This window comes from Lepus europaeus, chromosome 16 (genome assembly GCF_033115175.1).
Source record: "Lepus europaeus isolate LE1 chromosome 16, mLepTim1.pri, whole genome shotgun sequence".
Classification (NCBI taxonomy): domain Eukaryota; kingdom Metazoa; phylum Chordata; class Mammalia; order Lagomorpha; family Leporidae; genus Lepus; species Lepus europaeus.
Window position 1 is genome coordinate 26,176,409 of NC_084842.1, and position 20,026 is coordinate 26,196,434.

Genomic DNA, 20,026 nt, shown 5'->3' on the forward strand with positions numbered 1-20,026 from the left:
TGCCACTAGCCATCTCTAGAACGTTTTTGCCATCGCAGACTGAAACTCTGTACCTATTAAGCAATACTCCTTGTTCTCCCTCCTCCCCGCAGCCCCTGGTGACCTCTGCTCTACTCATGGTCCCCGTGAATTTGTTGACTCTCAGTATATTATGTAGATGGAAAGGACACTGTTTGTCCTTTCGTATTTGGCCTCTTTCACTTAGCGTGTGTGTAAGGTTTATCCATCTTGTAGCAAATTTCAGGATTTCATTCCTTGGGAAGGCTGAATCATACTCCCTGTGCGTAGATACCGCGTTTCATTTACTCGTTCATCTATTGGTGGCTACTTGAGTTGCATCTGCCTTTTGGTTATGGTAAATAATACTGCTGTGAACTCCAGTGGGAGCGGCAGGATTTCCCATTACCGCTGCCCGCGCCCCGCAATCTGATGTGCTGCTCCTGTGAACGGAAAGGTCGGTGGCAGAGGGAGAGGAGGCCTGTCCCTGTGCCCTCCTGCACCTCCGCTGGGCTCTGGTTGGTGGGGACCACAGCTCGGAGTGCCACCACTCGTAACAAGGGCAGAAGTGAAATCCCAGGACGGTGGAGGACCAGCCAGAGAGGAGGCAATGGGGGAGGAGTGGTAGCCACCTTGAACTTCCCTCTCCACACAAGGAGAGACTGTTGCAGCCCAGAGAGGCGACAGAGGCGGGGCCCATCCTACAAGGCTGTGGTGACTCCACTTCCGGCACCAGGGAGAAGGGTAGGGGAGCTCCAGCCAAGCGGGTCCAGTGCTTGTTTTGGCGGACAGGGTTTTGGTGATACTTACTTTCATATCGGATAATAATACCAGGTTGATTACCGAGATTAAAAAAAAAATAACAAAATATTCTGTTTCCATGCTTGCACTCAAAGATATAACCTTGTCGCCACTCCGGGTCTGCTCTGCCTTCCTTAATTCTCTCCAGCAGGGAAGGTTTTCGCATCAGAATCGTCACAAATTTTGTTAGTCTTTTTAAACGTTAACCTGAAAGACTGCAAGTCCGTGGCAGGACTGATCATCTGTGTGTAGCGCTGTCAGGAAACTAAAAATGAAGTGGAGAGATGTTTATACTCTGGAGTTACCACCATGAGAAACATTCAATGCCGGTACCATACATGAAAATCTAAGATCCCAAACCGAATTTCTGTCTCTCTCAATAGAAATGCTGGGTAGGTTGGAGGAGCAGGAGGCCAGCTGCTTCTCCTCGGTGGGTCTCTGCGGGCTGGAGGCCAGTGCTCCGAGAGGGGCAGACGCAGGTGCTGCCACCTCACGCACCTGCCCAGCAGGAAGCTTCCATGGGTGAACCAGGAAGAGTGTTCGGTGGTGACCGCATTATTGCTTTGCCAGTGCCAACGCTTCTAAGAAGGGAAGGGGAGTGTCTCGGTCCATTTTCTGTTGCTCTAACAGAACATGTCAGACTGGGTGATTTATAAAGGAAAGAGATTTCTTTTTGTTCAGAGTTCTGGAGAGTGGGAAGTTCAGGTTTGGGTTGTTGCATCTGAGTAAGGCCTCGAGCTGTGTCAGTTCCTGGCAGGAAATGGAAGGGCAACAGGCAAGTGAGAAAGAGAAGGGGTAATTACCAGAAGGGGTAATCTTGCTCTATCACAACTCGTCCTGGAGCAGCAAAGGCATCCATCCATTCTCGAGGGTCCCACCCCAACGACCCAAACACCTCCCACTGGGCTCCACTTCCCAAGAGCTGGGCCAGGCGGAAGCAGGAGCCAGAAGCTCCATCCAGGTCTCTCATGTGAGTGGCAGGGGCCCAAGGACTTGCGCCGTCTTCTGTTGTTTTCCCAGACTGAATAGCAGGGAGCTGGACTGGAAGTGGAGAGGCCGAGACTCGAACTAGTTCTGTAATATGGGATGCTGGCGTTGTAGATGGAGTCTTAACCCACTAGCCACAACACCAGCCTAGAGTCTTGGTTTTAACACATGAACTTTGGAGGGGCATATTCAAACTATAACAGGGAGCTATTGGTAATTGTACCAGGACCAAATATGCAAACAGAATATGTGTTTCACCTAATAAAAGGCGTGTGGGATAATGAGGTCGCCGTCATTATCCAGCAGCAGTCCGATGCAACTTTCTTTAGCCTCAGGTCAAACACATATCCCTGTGCAGCCACTGGTTTGCAATCTGAAAACAAAGCCAGCCTCAGCAGTTCCCCAGGGGAGCAGAGCAGGGTACCCGGGCACATGCTCCCTTAGGGTGTGCCTTAGGGGTTAGCCACAGGCACGACTCCCCCTGCTGCTGTATTTAAGACTGGAAACTAGAAGGATCAATAATATGAGATGATTGGGGAAGTCCTCATCCATTCATATTAGCTTTTACCAATAATGTCCTCAAATATTTTTCAGTGAGAGGAACAAAAACCACATGATATAATGCTAAAAAAAAAAAAAAAAATGGTATAAGGGGCAGGTGTGGATTCCAGAATCCCTCAAAGATACCAAAATCTGAGGACTCGCAAGTCCTTATATGGCCTGACACAGTATTTACATATAACCTACACAATCCTGTGTCCTTTAAATCATCCCTAAGGGGAGACATGGTGGTGCAACAGGCTAAGCTGCCGCCTGAGCTCTGGATCCCTCATCAGCGCACTGCATCAAGCCCTGGCTGCTCTGCTTTCAAGCCAGCTCCCTGGTACTGTGTCTGGGAAGATGGGAGAAGGTGGCCTGCATCCTTGGGCCCCTGCACCCACACGGGCGATGTAGATGGCCTTCCAGGGCCCAGCTTCGGCCTGGCCCAGCCCTGGCTGTTGCAGCCATTTGGGGAGTGAACCAGTGGATGGAAGATCTGGTTTTCTCTCTGTCTCTCTCCTTCTCTCGGACATTCTGCCTTTCCAAGGAATTAAACAAATTTTAAAAAAATAAATAAATCGTCTCTAGATTACTTGTAATGCCTGATAGAAGTGCCGTGTAGATAGCCGTTATGCTGCACTGTTTAGAGACTAATGATTGAAAAAATGTCTGTGCATGTTCAATACACACGCAGTATTTTTTCAAATATTTTCAATCTACAGTTGGTCAAATCAGTCAGAAGATTTGTTACTGGAGAAATTGCAGGGTTCTTGTCTTCGCGCAAGAAAGAATTCAGGCGTGAGACAGAGAGTAGTGGGAGGTAAAATAGTAAGGTTTATTAGGAAGGGACATCTGTAAGGACGGATGGGCACCTCTCCAGACAGAGCCTGAGAGACTGGGGAGGAGGAAGGAGGGAGGTTCCATGTTGAGTGGAGAGATTACACCTGACCAGGCCAGGCGGGCTGCTCAGCAAAGATGCAGAGAGCTGAGCGCACAGTCCAGTTGAGGCTGGGGGTTTTTAAGGAGATGGGTCTTGCTTCCCCACCTCTGCTCCTCTTGGAACAAAGGGTTTTTTGGATGTAAATAGAAAAACTTCTCTTGAAGGTCTGAAACAAAGGACTTTATGGATGTAAGTGTTATCAGACAGGAGGAAGGGAACAGGGTGTTTGAGATGCAGATACTGGGCTGCACCTGGGAGATTGTGGAAGATTGTCAGGCAGAAGGGGTGGGGCAGGATGAGGGCCAGGCTGCCCCTGAAACATTATCGGGATGACTTTGAGATGCAGATGCATATGCTGGACATAGATGTCTTCTCTTTAGGCCTGTTACACACACATAAGCTCATAACTGACTACCTACCTAACAGATTGACCATATAGAATGTTGAGCTATTGGTCACTTGTAATAAAAATTCCTGCTGTTAAAGAAACTGAGACCCAATATACTTTCATAAAAAGTGGAAATGCAGGGGAAAGAAAGAAAACAGATAAATCCAAAAGTCAACTGAGAATTTCATTGAGGGGTGTGTCGCTCTGGAATCCCGGAAATGACTGAGTATACTGGGAGCTCTGGTGAACTAGGTAAGACCATGATTTGGGAAGACGTTTGGGGTCTTTGGGCCCAGTAGGGCCACAAATTGTGCGACCCTCAATTTCCTTGCCCCTAAGATGAAGTCAGTGGTTCCCAAGTGAAATTCTGCGGGCTAATGGCGAGACGGTTACCACCAGATGATGCTTCTGCGAGTGGTTGACCGGGATGCAGGAGCCAGATCCGGTGACTGCTGGGCTCTGTGATCTTCTCCCCAGTCTGTCTTTTTAAATGGAGAAACAGAAATTTGCTTTGCTGATAGAAAGTTGTAGCACTCAGAACAGGAAAGAGGCAGAGGAGTGAAGAAGCCATCTCTGCTTTGCTAGCGCAAAATGAAATGGAAAAACAAACACGTTTTCGCATGATTTGGTGACGGACATTTTTTTCTTGATAGGATACTAGAGAATTCGTCAAGAGTTGTTAAACAGGGAAGTCAAAGGTTCCATTGCAGAAGCTCACTCAATATTTGCTGATTAATAGATTGATGTGCTAATTCAAGCCGAAAAGGAATTTTGCCTCTTTAAAGTCAGGATCTCTAATTGCCCATTCAGAATAAAAATACACTCTGTTCAGCTCTGCAACCTAGGCTGTCTGTTCCATTATTCAAACAAACACCAAGAAGAATCTAACGTATCCTTTGGCAACCAGAGATAGAACTCCCACATCCAGCTTCTCTCAGGCAGCCGTGGCTGAGGGATTTTACACAATCCGTGCCCTGGGTTTGACAAAGCAGGTGTGGGTTCTGAGCCCCCAGCCCTCCCCCCAGAAGGCCAGGCAGAAATCCTTAATCAAGCCCCACCCCCAGGGTGTTTATGGGGGCCTCCCAGGGAAACCAGCAGGGTGACTGTGGCTGAGCTTTTCAAAACAGACAGAATCCAAAGTCCTTTCAAACATGCAGCGATCAGAACTATTGATTCCAAAAGGAGCAATTTCCAGTGGCACGGAAAAGTCGGCATATTGTCATAACTGGGATACATCTTCTTTTCAGCACATTCCAGATGACTTCCTATTCAAGCATATTCAAAATGTACTTTTGTTCAACACATTCAGAGCACTCAGCCTTTAAAAAGTGTCCCCCTCCGGACCCCCCCACCCCAAGTTACTTGTTTCTACCTCTCTCCATTGGCTCGTGGCCCTTTAAGTGTTTTTTTGCCCTGTTAAGGTGCCATCTCTTGAATGATGCCCTCGCATTTTAGGTAAATGTGAGTGATTTTAAATAATGACAATGCTGAAGTAGTAAAATATCACTGAATGGGCAACATTTGGAAACAGTACGAATGCCCCCATATTCGTGGGATCCGTCTAGAATGGCATGGCCAGAGCATAGACCACGTGAAATTTCTACTGCACGTCCCTCGTCTGGTGGCTCCTCCACATTGTCCACTAGGACATCAGGTGTGCCACTGGGTGACTCTGGAGCAGGGATCTGGCTGACTCACAGGATGTTTTCTTAAACAGTCATTGTTTGGGTCAATTAACATCTTCTCATCCCTGTGACTGTGTCACTCACGCTGTTATAAAGTAATGGTGCGGAAAGCATCCTTTAAGTGGCTATGAAATGACGTGGGAGGTGACAGACAAGAAGGCCGGCTGCAAAATAAAAGGACTAGGGCTAGGACATTTCAACAAGCATCGTTAAAGCAAAAATGTGCTACCCGAAGTCTCCGTGTATGCTCCCTGAGAATATATCCCCTTCCCACTTTGTGATCACATTTGTAGGAAAATTAGACTAAAATTAAGAGAATCTTAACAATGTTCTTCTTCCGGAAGGCTGTTGCCTTTGAAACAGTTTCATGTCAATATAGTGTATATTCCTCCTGGATTGTAATCTCTGTAGAGGAAGCAGAAACCATCTGTTATTTTTGTATTCTGCACTCCAATGGCCTATTAATAACAATGGTGACACTGTGAGAGAGGTTTACTACTTACAAAGCCCTTTTGTCTCAGAGCCCCCTCCCAAGGATCCCGTGGAGTGAGTTTTATTGTTTTCCCTGGGTGACAGAAGACCCAAGGATGCATAGAGAATCCCTGGCTTGCTCACCCCGGGCAGCAGTGAGCTGTGGGTAAGAAAACTGTCCCGCTAACATTTGCCTCTTAGTCTGATACCCTTGTGTCTAGGCACGGCCTGGCACGAAGTCTGAGACCCCCGTGTCTAGGCACGGCCTGGCATCGTGGGGGACAAGAATTTCAGTCCCTGTTCCCTGCTGCTGTCTGTGACTGTGCTGTGCCGCCCCTTTCCCTGGGAAATCGGCTAAGGCAACACTTTTGTGCGGGGCTGGCTGGTGACCAAGAAAGGTCCCTCGTGTGCCCTGGTTCAATGCATAGAGCTGTGTCGGCTGGAGATGGCAAAGAAGGGCAGTACAAACCGTCGCAAGTGTCACGGCCACAGGTCCTCATGAGAACAGTGTGAACATCGGGGGCTGCGTTCTATTTCCTCCCGTCACCCCCGGCAGTCAATTGGCCTCGATTCTTTTTCTCCAACCAGAGTACTGAATTACAGTTCAGGGAGATAAAAGTAGGGCTTGCAAAGCAAAGTTCATTAAAGTCCCTTCCAAAAGACGAATGAGTCGGTGGAGAGAAAACCTGGCTCCTTTTGCTCTGGTCGGAGGCTTTTATCCCTGAAATCTGAGGGGCATTGACCGGTGATGTGGCCGTGATGCTCAGGACTGGCGTTTTTGATTGACATCTGGGACTTGCATATCTCGAGCTCTCTGTGCATGCGGCTTCCCAGCATGCATCAGGAACGCCCACTGCGGGAGGAGGGAAAGATGCAATGCTGATTGTATTACAATAGAAGAACAAGGAAGCAGGATCACTGGACTTTTTCTTTCTTTCTTTTTTCTTTTCTTTTCTTTTCTTTTCTTTTTTTTTTTTTTTTTTTGACAGGCAGAGTGGACAGTGAGAGAGACAGAGAGAAAAGTCTTCCTTTTCCATTGGTTCACCCCGCCAAGGACTGCTACGGCCAGCGCATTGCGGCCAGCGCGCTGCACCAATCCGAAGCCAGGAGCCAGGTGCTTCCTCCTGGTCTCCCATGCGGGTGCAGGGCCCAAGAACCTGGGCCATCTTCCACTGCACTCCCGGGCCACAGCAGAGAGCTGGACTGGAAGAGGAGAAACTGGGACAGAATCCAGTGCCCTGACTGGGACTAGAACCCGGGGTGCCGGCGCCGCAGGCAGAGGATTAGCCTAGTGAGCCTCTGCGCCGGCCTGGACTTTTCTGGCTTGCCTGAGTTCCCTCAAGGTCAGAACACTTTAACTGCAAGTCAAATCGCAAAGTGGGTGGTCCTGGGTGGGCCCAGGGGAAGAACAGGGTCCCTGGAGGAGCGCTTTGTGGACCAGGGTCCCTGGAGGAGCGCTTTGTGGACCATGTCTAACTTTCTGCCTCTCATGACCGCCACAAATCACAAGGTCTTGGAGCAGCCCTTAACCTCTCTGACCCTTAATTACCTCTTCCGAAAAATAAGAACAGTCCTTATCCCCACTGCCTCAGAAGACTGGTGAACTGATGGTGTGGGTGTCGTTTGTCCCCAAAGTGTTTCACGTGCTAGAGGCCCGATCCCCAGGGTAGTGGTGTTGTGGTGCTGGGACCTTTAAGAGGTGGGACTTAGGGGAAGATGATTAGGACCCAGGGATTGCTGCTGGCCGTGTGGAGTGAGTGACTTCTTTGAAAGAGCAGGTTGAGGGGCTGGCACTATGGCATAGTTGATTAAGCCTCTGCCTACGGACCCAGTATTCCATATGGGCACAGGTTTGAGTCCCAGCAGCTCTCTTCTGATCCAGCTCCTGCTATGGCCTGGGAAAGTGGAAGATGGCCCAGGTGCTTGGGCCTCTGCCCTGTGTAGGAGACCTGGAAGAAGTTCCTGACCCCTGCCTTCAGATTGGCCCAGCTCTGGTCATTGTGGCCATCTGGGAAGTGAACCAGCAGATGGAAGACCTTTCTCACTGTCTCTCCCTCTCTCTGCCTGTGACTCTCTCAAATAAATAAATAAAAATCTTTTAAAAAAAGAAAAAGAAAAAAGAAAAGAAAGAGCGGGTTGTTGTAAGGGAGGATGGCCTACTTGCGTGACCTCTTTTGCTGTTTCCCTTTCAGCTTCTTTGCTGCGGCAGCCACGGGGCCTCGCCAGGATGCTGGCGCCATGCTGTTGGACCCTCCCATCACTAGAGTTGAAGCCAGATAAACCTCTGTAAGTTACCAGCCCTGAGTATTTTCAGCAACACAAAATGAGCTAATGCACAAACCCTGGGGATATTTCCTACCTAATGCAAGCCACACTTGGCCAGGACACATCCAAGGGCCTACCATGAGCCTACAGAATGGAAGCCCCCTACCCCTCATGTCCCCCAATGCTCCCTGGTGGGTACACACAGGGCTTGGCTGTTACTGTTAAATAAACTCAGCTATTTGACTTCAGAAAACAAATAATAATATGATGGCGAGGCAGAGAAACCGACATACGTGTTTATAAACAAAACCGTTTTGTTAATTTTTACAGAGAGAAAATTATGTCTCCTTTCTGTTCTCTAAACTAAAATTGACAAAAAAATTATCCAGGTAGAAAAAGTAAAATCCATTTTAAAAGCATTGATTTTGGACGTGCCCAGAATGAGCAATTTTGATGTATTCAAAAAGAATGCCCCTTCCTTGTCCCCAGAATGTGCACAAGGATGGCTTCGCCCAACAGGGAGCTTGTCCTTGCCTTCCGAGATCCGGGCGTGGCTGGGCAGGGAGCACCCGAGGAAGCATGCTCCCACAGGCCTGCTAGGCTGGAAAGAGGGCGGGGCGGGAGGCGAGAACACACCCGCCCTCCCCGCCCCCGGCCCAGCAGGCAGCCTGCTCCCTGCCTTCTGCTGTCAGCCCTTCACCTCCCAAGCCGCCTGCCGTGTGCATCTGATTTCACTTGCCCTAGTGGATCTGCGGGCAGTGGTCTGGTGTAGTGGCATTTGCTCTGGGGAAAGAGAGCACCAAGCTTTATCTTGCGATCTTTTAGCTCTGGCTGCCTAGAGTACCATGTTGGAAATGAATCTCAGAGCAGATGCGCCTCAGGGGCAGAGAGCACGGAGCACCCCTCCCACGCCACTGCTTTCCCTTCTCTTGGACCTAATATTTGCTGAGGATGGTCTTGGTTGGCAGCCTATGGCAAGCAAGCTTTGTGTTTTGTTTTACATGCACCATACTTGTATATAATGTAAAATTTATATATTGAAAAAGGTGTCTTCCATCTTACTTGCTGTGTAAATGTAGAGCTTACGGAATCCTCAGATTGCAGACAATCTAGTGCAAATCTAGATTCATCACTTTCCCTTTAGTACACAGGGTCATTCTGAAGTTGAGGAGAGAAGCTCATGCAGATCCAGTGGCTTGTCGGAGCTCACTCCCAGTAGGTAAAAGCCAGGGCAGAACCATTTCCCTGTCCTCTCTTGCCATGGGACATGACTGGCAGGACCACCATGTATCTGTCAGATAGGTCAGACTTGTAAGGATCAGAACCCAGGCTAGGTGTCCCTGCTTAAGTGGAGAACACATGGAGAGGCCTTGGCCAAGCACAGGTGCAGTCTGGCTGCAGAGGGAAGAGGTATAATCAACAGCAGCTGGAACCCGAGAGTGGGTGATGTTGGGATTGTGCAGGTATGTGGTGTTTGGTACTCAGGCCCAGGCATTACATTTTTGGGAACAGGAACTCAGCTCCACAGGACTAAAGTGGTTGGCAAGAGAAAAAAAAAAAGGATATTTAAGTTTAAGAAATAGGGCTGGAACCCAGTGATCAAGTCAAAGATGGTGTTCATTTTGGGGACAACAAAATAAGGACCAGAGAAGGCGGTGAGAGTACCTGGTTAAATCCGCTAGGGCTGTAGACAGGATTGGTCCCGGGGTCAGTCTGGGGTTGAGTGAGCAGGGCGGAGATGTTGAAGGGGGACAGAATGGGGACAAAGGTGAAGAATGTTGACCAGGCAGGACTTTGACCAGACTTTGAGTCCATTGCTCTTTTCTATTAAATATTTATCTGTTAGTTTATTTATCTTTGTAGTTCTACAAAGCTGGAGACTTTTCACCCTTGGACTGTGTGTGAAAGGCAGGATAAAGGGATGTGAGGCACTGACTGGCCCTGCTAGTTTGGGAAAGCAGTTGCATTTGCCCAGATTTAGCAATGGCATTTTGGATCACTCAGGCAAAGGGAAGTCACAGCTCTGATAGATTCTGTCGGATTCTCCATGAATACTAGGGAAATGGGCACTTATAAAATGTAACATGGGTCAGTCTTGCAGACAGTCATATGGGAAGTAAAATGTGCAATCCAGTGAGTGAAATGCTGCCATATGTTCTCATTGTTCGGGAATAGTGGGATTGAGGCTATATCTGGGGCAGGACAGAGTGGCAAGAACACTGGTCCTGTGGTCAGACCCTGAAGCTTGACCCTGCTGTTCCATTGGCCTAGGCACTGTTCTCTTCTAAGAGATTCTACATCCCAGACAGGGCTAAGGGTTAAATGCCGTCCTGCTCTGCAAGTACATTGTAGGAACTGCTGAGAACCATCCTGCAGGGTGTCTGCCATCCCCTCGGCAGTTCAGATGTCCTCGGCTGACTTGAGGATTGAACGCCCCCACCCGATTTGGTGCGTGTAGATCGAACTTCATGTTAACTCCACAGTCCCTCAGGATTTTGGTGGCTGGTCCTTCCAACAGCAGCTCATCTTGTGTCCAACCCCACACTCACTCTCTTAGAACAATAGAGAGAGGCTAGCATTCCTCGCCCTATCTTTGCTTACAAAAGCATTAAGATCAAGTCTTATCCAACTACCTTTTATCCCATAGCAAATGCTGTATTGCAGAGTTGTCCTTGAGCTTATAGAGGGGAGGTGAGCAGACTGATTAAGGGTAATGTTGGATTGATTATAGCTAGCTGAAGGAGTATTTCTTTGGAGTTGATTAATGTCACTATGTTACAGGGAGATCACTAGGTTTTCGTTCTTGGCTATGGTCAAAGTGACCATTTTATAAGTGACACAGATGAATCAAAGAAAACATGCTTGTCATATCTGTAACTGTGGGGAGAATAGTTAAAACCTAATAACAGGCCGGCGCCGTGGCTCACTAGGCTAATCCTCCGCCTTGCGGCGCCGGCACACCAGGTTCTAGTCCCGGTCGGGGCACCGATCCTGTCCCGGTTGCCCCTCTTCCAGGCCAGCTCTCTGCTGTGGCCAGGGAGTGCAGTGGAGGATGGCCCAAGTCCTTGGGCCCTGCACCCGCATGGGAGACCAGGAGAAGCACCTGGCTCCTGCCATCGGATCAGCGCGGTGCGCCAGACGCAGCGCGCCTACGGCGGCAGCCATTGGAGGGTGAACCAGCGGCAAAAGGAAGCCCTTTCTCTCTGTCTCTCTCTCACTGTCCACTCTGCCTGTCAAAAAAAAAAAAAAAAAAAAAAACCTAATAACAGGCCGGCGCCGTGGCTTAACAGGCTAATCCTCCACCTTGTGGCGCCGGCACACCGGGTTCTAGTCCCGGTTGGGGCGCCAGATTCTATCCCGGTTGCCCCTCTTCCAGGCCAGCTCTCTGCTATGGCCCGGGAAGGCAGTGGAGGATGGCCCAAGTCCTTGGGCCCTGCACCTGCATGGGAGACCAGGAGAAGCACCTGGCTCCTGGCTTCGGATCAGCGAGATGCGCCGGCCGCAGCGGCCATTGGAGGGTGAACCAACGGCAAAAAGGAAGACCTTTCTCTCTGTCTCTCTCACTATCCACTCTACCTGTCAAAACAAACAAACAAACAAACAAAAAAACCTAATAACAAAAGCTAACTAAATAAATGATGAGCAAAACTAAATAAATCCCCAAATGATTGTATCAATGATTTCCACTTCTTGCTGTGCAGTAGAATTGATGGAGGAGTATTTTTAGAAACTATACCTAATCATTTAATATCCTTGGGAATAAAGAAAGGAAAGAAACAAGAGGGGACACTGTCACAAAACCAAGATCTCTCCCTGGAAGTTCTGATTCAACGTGGGACCAAAGTATGTGAATACCATTTCAGAATTGAGAACAAGTAAAACAAAACAAAGATATAAAATGGCATATGATACCACTGATATATATGCGTGTGTGTGTATATATATTTTATATATATATATATATATATATATATATATATATATATATAAGATGAAAAACTAGTGAGGAACTACCCCACACTGTTAACTGTGATTCATTCAGAGTTGGGAGGCCACAGATAATAAAGTACCCTTACTTTCTGTTTCACTTAGTCACAAGAGATTGCTTTGCCTCCCCACACTCCCCACATCTGGCCTGTTCTGCAGAACTGACCTCTCACTGGCCTCTCCCTCCACTCAGCCGCTCAAGAAGGAAAAGTCGAATTTCGCAAAAGGGATCGGGCTTGACTGAGTCCTTCGCATGAACCCACTGGGTAATGCCGGTTGCCGAAAGAGTCATGAGACTTGTAGGCTGCGTGTACGTGAGCACGGTGGCCCCTGAGGGTCGGTCATGGCACTGCTGTGCTCTGCCAAGGGCAGATGCTGGCCACCCAGGGGACATCAGCCACCGGGAATGAGGCGTCTGCAGCCGTGTCGTGTGAGTCAAGAGCAGGAACCCGGCTGGGCAGAGAGAGGACTTACAGGGACGTGACGGCCGTCTCTCTATGTCCGGCACGCTTTACGGGAGAAGGGCTGTCCTCAACTCGGATGCTCATTGGGAGGCGCCGTTGACTCAAGGTCAGACGGATGTGGAAGTGATAAGACAGTCCAGTGGCTGGGCAGGCTGCTTCCAGAGCAATCAGGCACCCCACACTGCGAAGTGTTTAAGCACAGTCTGGAACTTCGTCTATTTGGTAGGAGAGACTTCTATGTCCTATGCTTAATCAAAAATTCACCGAGATGCTTGCGTACTCCACAGATATTTACTGAGAACATCATGTCTTCCAAGAAACTGGAGTCAGTGGCCTTTTGAAAGTTCTTTCAGATCAAACCAGGATTCTACTTGGTTCAAGAGAAGGTTTGAGGTCTTATACCATGAAATTTATCTGAGAAAGTTTTTAGTAGGTACTAATTATCCAAGGAATATTTTTTCCAGCATCGACAATGAACTTATAAGATTCATTATATATGAGCTTATCAGATTAAGTCTCAGGTGTGTGACTCCCAAGCCTTCAAGGCCACGACCCTCAAGAGCAGGCCAGGGGGGAACCCTGAGCAGCCCTGAGAATGCAGTCCCATGCCAGAGGAAGGCATTTGGCTTGACTCCTCAGGACAGGAGTGACATGAACCCAAACAAAAGTCAGCAGCCTTGAGAGAACCCAGAGAAGCTGAAGTCGGGAGACGAGAGAGAGAGGCCTAAAGGGTACTGGACTCTTAAACAGCAAGGGATGGAAACAGAGATGATGGAAAGGCCGGGTGATTGGTCAGATTTTCCCATAGGCCAGCCCTGCCCAGCTCTGCCTCCCCCCACTCCCCACATCTAAATACCCGATTAGCAGTGAGCGGCTCAGCACCCCTTGGTCTGTAGAGGGCCCATATGAAACAGGTCTTTTCTCTTTTTCACTTGCACTTTTCTGAGCTCTGCTTTGTCTCCGTCACTGGCACGCACATGCATGCACACACAGCCATGGTTTTTCTGAAGCTCAGGAACACGTGGTACTTCAGGCAAGGGGAGGAGTGAGTGAAGTATTGAGAGCCAGGAGAAGAGATTCTCACGGTTTATCAATCCATTAGCCCAAGCCCAGGAGCCTTGAACAAGGATCCTGCAGCTCCTTTGTGGCTCCCCTACTTGAGCTCTTTCTCACCCCTAGTTGTCCCGGGGCTATCCCAGCACCCCCCACTGTACAGCAGGTATTGAGAGCTGGACTCACTTCTGAGAGTGCTCAGGGCATTGCCCTCTGAAATTGGCAGCAAGGAACTGTCCAGGCTGGCATCAGTGCGGTCCCGCCCGGGAATCAGAGAGGGTTCCAGGACAGCCCTTCTGGGAAGATGCTGTTTATTCCCAGGGCTGTGTTCTCTGTCTGGCGCTGTGCTACCTGCTTTGTGTATGTGAATTCTTACAAAATCTTAAAGAGCATCCGATTCTGGGGCAGAGTAAGATGAAGATGATAGAAGAGAGTGACTTGCTTAATGTCGGCAGGTAGCAGGTAGCAGAGTTGGTATTCCAGCCCAACTCAGTTGGGGGCAAAGCCCACGCTGTTTATGTGACAACACAGTGCTAATAATTAACAGTGCTAATAATTAACAGGGCTTGGGAGAGGGGAGGGCTGGAGCTAGAGCCTGAGAACCGAAGGCCACAGTCGGTTAGATCAAGGCCAAGAGCCCAATGCTGATGACACAGACCTGTCCTCTCTTCCCTCCTCTGCCTGTTCCTTCCACCCCATGGGGGTGGGGGAGGAGGGTGCAGGGCCTAGAGGTGAACCGAGAGAGTGAGGCTCTAGGGATCAAGCAAATGGATCAGAGCTGTGAATTCACTGAGAGGGTGCAGGTGCGCAGGGCAGGCAGCTTACATTTCCTTCAGGACAGGAGACCCGCGCCGGTTGTCAGTCAGGCGACAGGCAGGACTGTCTGTGACCAGAGGCCAGAAGGAGGGCTCCGGGCAGCGGGCTGAGTTGTAGCTGAGGGCAGAGGAGAGCGGCGGGTGGAGGCGGCTGAGACCGGCTCCGAGAGGCCATGCACTCCTGCTGCATTTAGCCTGTGCAGGCTCTGCTCGGTGTGTGTTGAATGACAATGAACGGTGGCTTGAATTCAGATATGAAGAATCAATAGTGATGATATTGCAGGAAAGAGGAAAACGCCAGGGAGGTCTTAGGGGCAGGAATAAGCGGGAAGAGGGAGGAAAACCACACAGGAGTGGGGACAGATGACATCAGGTGGTTGGGTGGGACTGGTCAGCACAGGACCCTGAAGGCCGCAGAAGTATTTGGTTCGTTCTGTGGGCCACCCTAGTCGCAAGCGCTCTGGCATCTCTCTTTGGGTGTTGAATACGCAGCTCAAATGCATACTTATTCTAAAATGAGCCTCAAATCCCAGTATCTCACATCTTAATCCATGGCCACTCCACTCTTCCTCTTGCTCAAACCCAAACTCGAAAGTCAGCCCCGAACCTCCCCTTTCTCTTACAGACTGCGCCCAGTGTATTGGCAAAGATTAGCCCTTCCTTCCTGCTAAGTGTAGATTCTGGCCTTCTCACCCCCTCCACTCACACCTGCCCAGACATCCCTGTCCAGGTCAACGTTATGGCCCCCTTCTTGACCTCCCTGACCCCCCTCTGTGCCCTAGAGTTCCTTCTCTTGGGCAGCAGCCAGAGGCATTGTTGTAAAACACAAGTCAGACCCTATCCCTCTCTCACTCAAAACCCACCACGGGCTGGGAGGGAAAGGCCAACGTCTCAACAATGTTAAGCATGGTCAATGGCCTCACATGTGTCCCTGCACCCTCCACCCTCTCCAGCCTCACCTCCGCCTGCCCTCCTCTAGTCACCGCCCCCGCTCCAGCCGTGTTGGCCTCCCTGCCGGCCCTCAGCTCTCTGGGCATACTCCCACGCTGCCCGGAATGCTCCTCCCCAGGTGCGGGGATGGCTTCTGTGCGGCTCCTCTGTGTCCGTGCCCTGGTGTCGTCATTTCAGGCAGCCCTTCTCATCACCTGACCTAGACCTGTGCTGCTCTTTCCTCTCTGCACTTCTACCCCTTGTGTGACTTTCCTTCACGGGACTTATTTAATCCAACGTAGTTGCATATGTGGTCTATGTCTAGCTCCAGCAACTAGACCGTAAGCGCCGTAAGGCTCGGAATTTTGCTCTGATTTGCATTTGGTCTGACTTTTGCCCTAGGACAGCCACTAACATATATTAGGGTTTCAATAAATTTATGATGAATTCATGAAGGACTGATAGAACCCCTAGTTGGGGAGAATATTAGAAGTAAATAACAAGAACAACACAGTAATAATGGCACCACTTTAACTTTTTTTTAAATTTATTTTTATTTGAAAGACAGAAAGAGATAGAGTCTTCCATCTGCTGGTTTGCTCCCCAAATGCCTACAACAGCCAGGGCTGGGCCAGGCCAAACCCAAGAGCATGGAACTCAATCTGGGTCTCCTACATAGGGAATAGGAACCCAAGTACTTGAGCCTTAGCCTGCTGCCCCCCAGGGTGTGCAGTAACAGGGAGCTAGAAGTGAAAGTGGACCTGGAACCCCAACTCAAACACTCCGATATGGGCATCCCAAGTGGCATCTTAACCACTGCCCAAAATGCCTACCCCGATACTTTTTAATTTATTATCTGCTCATTCGCTTAATCTCCAGCTTGATTTCAAAAGACTTCTCTTAGCTGTGTTTCATTATCTCTCTTCTCTCTGTCCACCACTGTCAGGTGACAGCTTTGCAATTCAGTTGACAGAAAAGAGGTTTATGTGATATTACGGGTCAAATTGTGTCTAACCCCCTAGGGACCTCAGAATGTGGCCTTATTTGGAAATGGGCTCTTCTTAAAAATTTATTAAGGGCCGGCACCATGGCTCACTTGGTTAATCCTCCGCCTGCGGTGCCGGCATCCCATATGGGTGCCAGATTCTGTCCCAGTTGCTCCTCTTCCAGTCCAGCTCTCTGCTGTGGCCCGGGAAGGCAGTGGAGGATGGCCCAAGTGCTTGGGCCCTGCACCTGCATGGGAGACCGGGAGAAGCACCTGGCTCCTGGCTTCGGATTGGTGCAGCAACAGCTATAGCGGCCATTTGGGGAGTGAACCGACCGAATGAAGACCTTTCTCTCTGTCTCTCTCTCACTGTCTATAACTCTACCTGTCAAATTAAAAACATTTATTAAATTTTTATTTATATAAAGGGAACAAATTTCATTTGTTTCATATATAAAGTTTTAAGAACATAATGATACTTCCCACAATACCCTCCCTATCGCCCTCACTCGCATCATTTCTCCTTCTTTCTCATTTTTCTTTTTAACTTTTGCAATGGCATACTTTCAGTTTACTTTAAAATCACAAGCTTAACCCTCCACTAAATAAAGAATTCAACAAGTAAGTCCTCAGGGATAGAGACAATGGCTATGAACAGTAATCGAATTTCCAAATGTCAATTTCACTCCATCAAGTTAAAAGCAGGTCATTAGGCCGGCGCTGTGGCTCACTAGGCTAATCCTCCGCCTTGCGGCGCCGGCACACCGGGTTCTAGTCCCGGTCGGGGCACCGGATTCTGTCCCGGTTGCCCCTCTTCCAGGCCAGCTCTCTGCTGTGGCCAGGGAGTGCAGTGGAGGATGGCCCAAGTGCTTGGGCCCTGCACCCCATGGGAGACCAGGAGAAGCACCTGGCTCCTGCCATCGGATCAGCGCGGTGCGCTGGCCGCAGCGCGCCGGCTGCGGTCGCCATTGGAGGGTGAACCAACGGCAAAGGAAGACCTTTCTCTCTGTCTCTCTCTCTCACTGTCCACTCTGCCTGTCAAAAAAAAAAAAAAAAAAAAAAAAAAAAAAAAAGGGCTCTAACCTAAAAGGGCTGATGTCCTTTGAGAAAGGGCAAGTTGGACGGTGGAGCAGACAATGGAGGAAGAGATGGGACAGACATGAGGAGAAGACGGCCATGGGCACAGAGAGGCAGAAACTGGAGTTGCACTGCAGAAGCCCAGGCACCGATGGGGCCGCCAGACCCTGGAGGCAGCATGACAGTTCCCCTCCCAGCCCTTGGAAGGAAGCAACCCTGGTGACAGCTGATCCATCCTGCACTTCTCTGGGCAGCACTGTTAGACGAAGTCTCTCTGGTTTAAGCCACAGATTGTGGTTCTCTGTCACAATAGCCCCAGGAAGTGAATACATTTGGGCAGCTTCCTCCTTTTTTTTTTTTTTTTTTTAAGAAATAATTTGTTTATTTATATGAACATGCAAAACAATGGAGAGGGAGAGACAGAGATCTTCCATCTGCTGGTTCACTCCCCAAATGACTTCAATGGCCGGGTCTGGGCCAGGCCAAAGCCAGGAGCCTGGAACTCCATCTGGGTCTCCCATGTGGATGGCAGGGGTCCAAGCACTTGGGCCATTTTCCACTGCCTTCCCAGGTGCATTAGCAGGGAGCTGGATTGGAAGTGGAGCAGCCACAACATCAGTCGGCACTCTGATATGGGATGCCAGCATCTCACGTGGCAGCCACAATGCATCTTAGCAATCTCCTTTTCACCAGCAATCAGTGTGATAGAAAACCATGGCCTCACCTATCCTCCAACATGTGGGATGTGGAGATGAACCAGGGTGCACTTGGCAGGCCGTGTGCCTGCCTGTGAGGAATGGGAGAGCAGCCTGGGGTCCAGATGGGAGAGAGCAAAGCAAGGTTTCGGTCTCCACCCCACCTTCTGGGCCCCTATATCATCACTGTGAAACAAAGCTTTGGGGTGGCTCTGTCTGCAGCTACTGGCAGCGCCCCATATTCCAGGGCTTGATGGCATTCTCAGAGGTCTCAACATCCCTGCAAGGCGAGGGGAGAGAACATTTGATGAAACTGTGACCCTGAAGAGCTTTCCAAAATAACTATCAATTTGCAGAGCCTGGTGAACCAATTTAAAAACTTTGTGGGTTTCTCTAAGCCAGCTTCTCTGCACTTATTCCCAGCCTGGGCTGATGTCACTGACATCACGCCGGGGATTGATGGGCCTGAAGGGGTGGCTACTAAATTAAGCCAGCTGTGGCCTCTCCGGTTCAGTTTAAAAGCAGACAGGGAAAGCAATCACAGAAAGGAAGAGGCCCCGTGGAAGATAGAACTTTTGGTCCTGTTAAAGAATAGATTTGTGCCGAGGGGCCCAAAATAACACATCATTGGCAAGCTTCATGTCGTCTGCCACTTTAGTCCCAGCGGAATTCAATGTCCGTTGTATAAACTGCTATAAATAATGATTAGTTTTCTAAAAATTATGTCCAGACAGAAGAGCCAGTGTCCTGAGGGGCCCGCGTCTTTGAAATATCCGGATTTGGAAACCATGAAGCTGCCTCCCAAATCTGCCAGCACAGCCTGCACTCAGCGATGTGTTGCAGCCACCCCAGTGAGGCAGCCCCTCCCCTTTGAGGAGGGATTTGGGGGGAGGGGATGTGCCCAACCATTCTGAAGAAGACACAGCTGTTGTGGAAGCTGGAAACAGGGACATTTGAGGGTGTCTGTGCAACCAATCCTTCAACTCAAGACATGGATTTGAAAGGACTTTCGCATCAATTTCTTCAACACATCCTATGAGAACTTACTGTGTCCCAAGTGCTAGCGCTGGAAACACAAGACAGACCCTGTTCTGGTTTTACTAGGCCTATGATGTAAGATGGAGTGCTAGAAAGGATTTTAAGGCCTGTGACGGAAACAGAAAATAACAAAGGCATTTAACATTGGTAGAGTGATCAGGCCTTTGATTGACAGTGTGTTTGAAAAGGTAACACTGACACCAATGAGAGCAGGAGACGCTTAAGAGGAGGATCCAGCCAAGAACAGCAGGTGCGAAGGCCCTGGGTGGGAAAATTGTCTGCCGCTGCAGTAGAGGGATTACGTAGAGATATAAATTCATAAGTAGGGCAGAAAATTACAGAGCTGGAACAATGGTAGGCAACAATTTGCCAAATCCTAATAGCTTTTATTATCAGAAGTTTCTCATTGACTTTCCTAAATTCTAACGGTAAAGCGGTAGAAGAGGGGAGGCAGAACCCAGAACTTTGGGCTGCTTTAGATGGCAAATTCTCTCTTACATGTGTGCATGGTCCCTCTCTCTTTTACTATAGCCACCACATTGTCAGTCACTGACCATTAAGTAACTTCTGCACCTTTAAAGACCTTTAACAGCCACCACAAATCTTACAATGACAGTAGTATTCACAGATATTTTCTTAACTTTCTTTTTCATTGTGTCAGTAGGTGATGCATGTCCATGATCTAAAGTCATACCAGGGTACTTTGTGGGGTCTCCCTCCCATCTGGCCCCAGCTACTCTGTTGAGCAAACCCTACTCCTACAACCTATGCCTACTGATTTTGGTATAAATATTAATAGTCTTCAGTCTAAAAAGATCCCATTTAGATAAAAAATATAGTTATCCTATCCATAGTTGCACTTCTTCCTTCAAGCTTTATGTAGACTAAAGCAAATTAGAATATATATT

At 49.1% G+C, this 20,026-nt stretch overlaps 1 protein-coding gene across 1 annotated transcript in view; it reads left to right on the forward strand.

Moving 5' to 3' along the window:
* The first annotated feature begins 8,075 nt into the window (after positions 1–8,075).
* Positions 8,076–20,026, forward strand: part of ACSL1 (acyl-CoA synthetase long chain family member 1) — a 130,452-nt gene continuing 118,501 nt past the window's right edge. The window contains exon 1 of the mRNA XM_062213632.1: positions 8,076–8,095. The gene's annotated coding sequence lies outside the window, so the exon portion shown is untranslated. The remainder of the gene's footprint in view (positions 8,096–20,026) is intronic.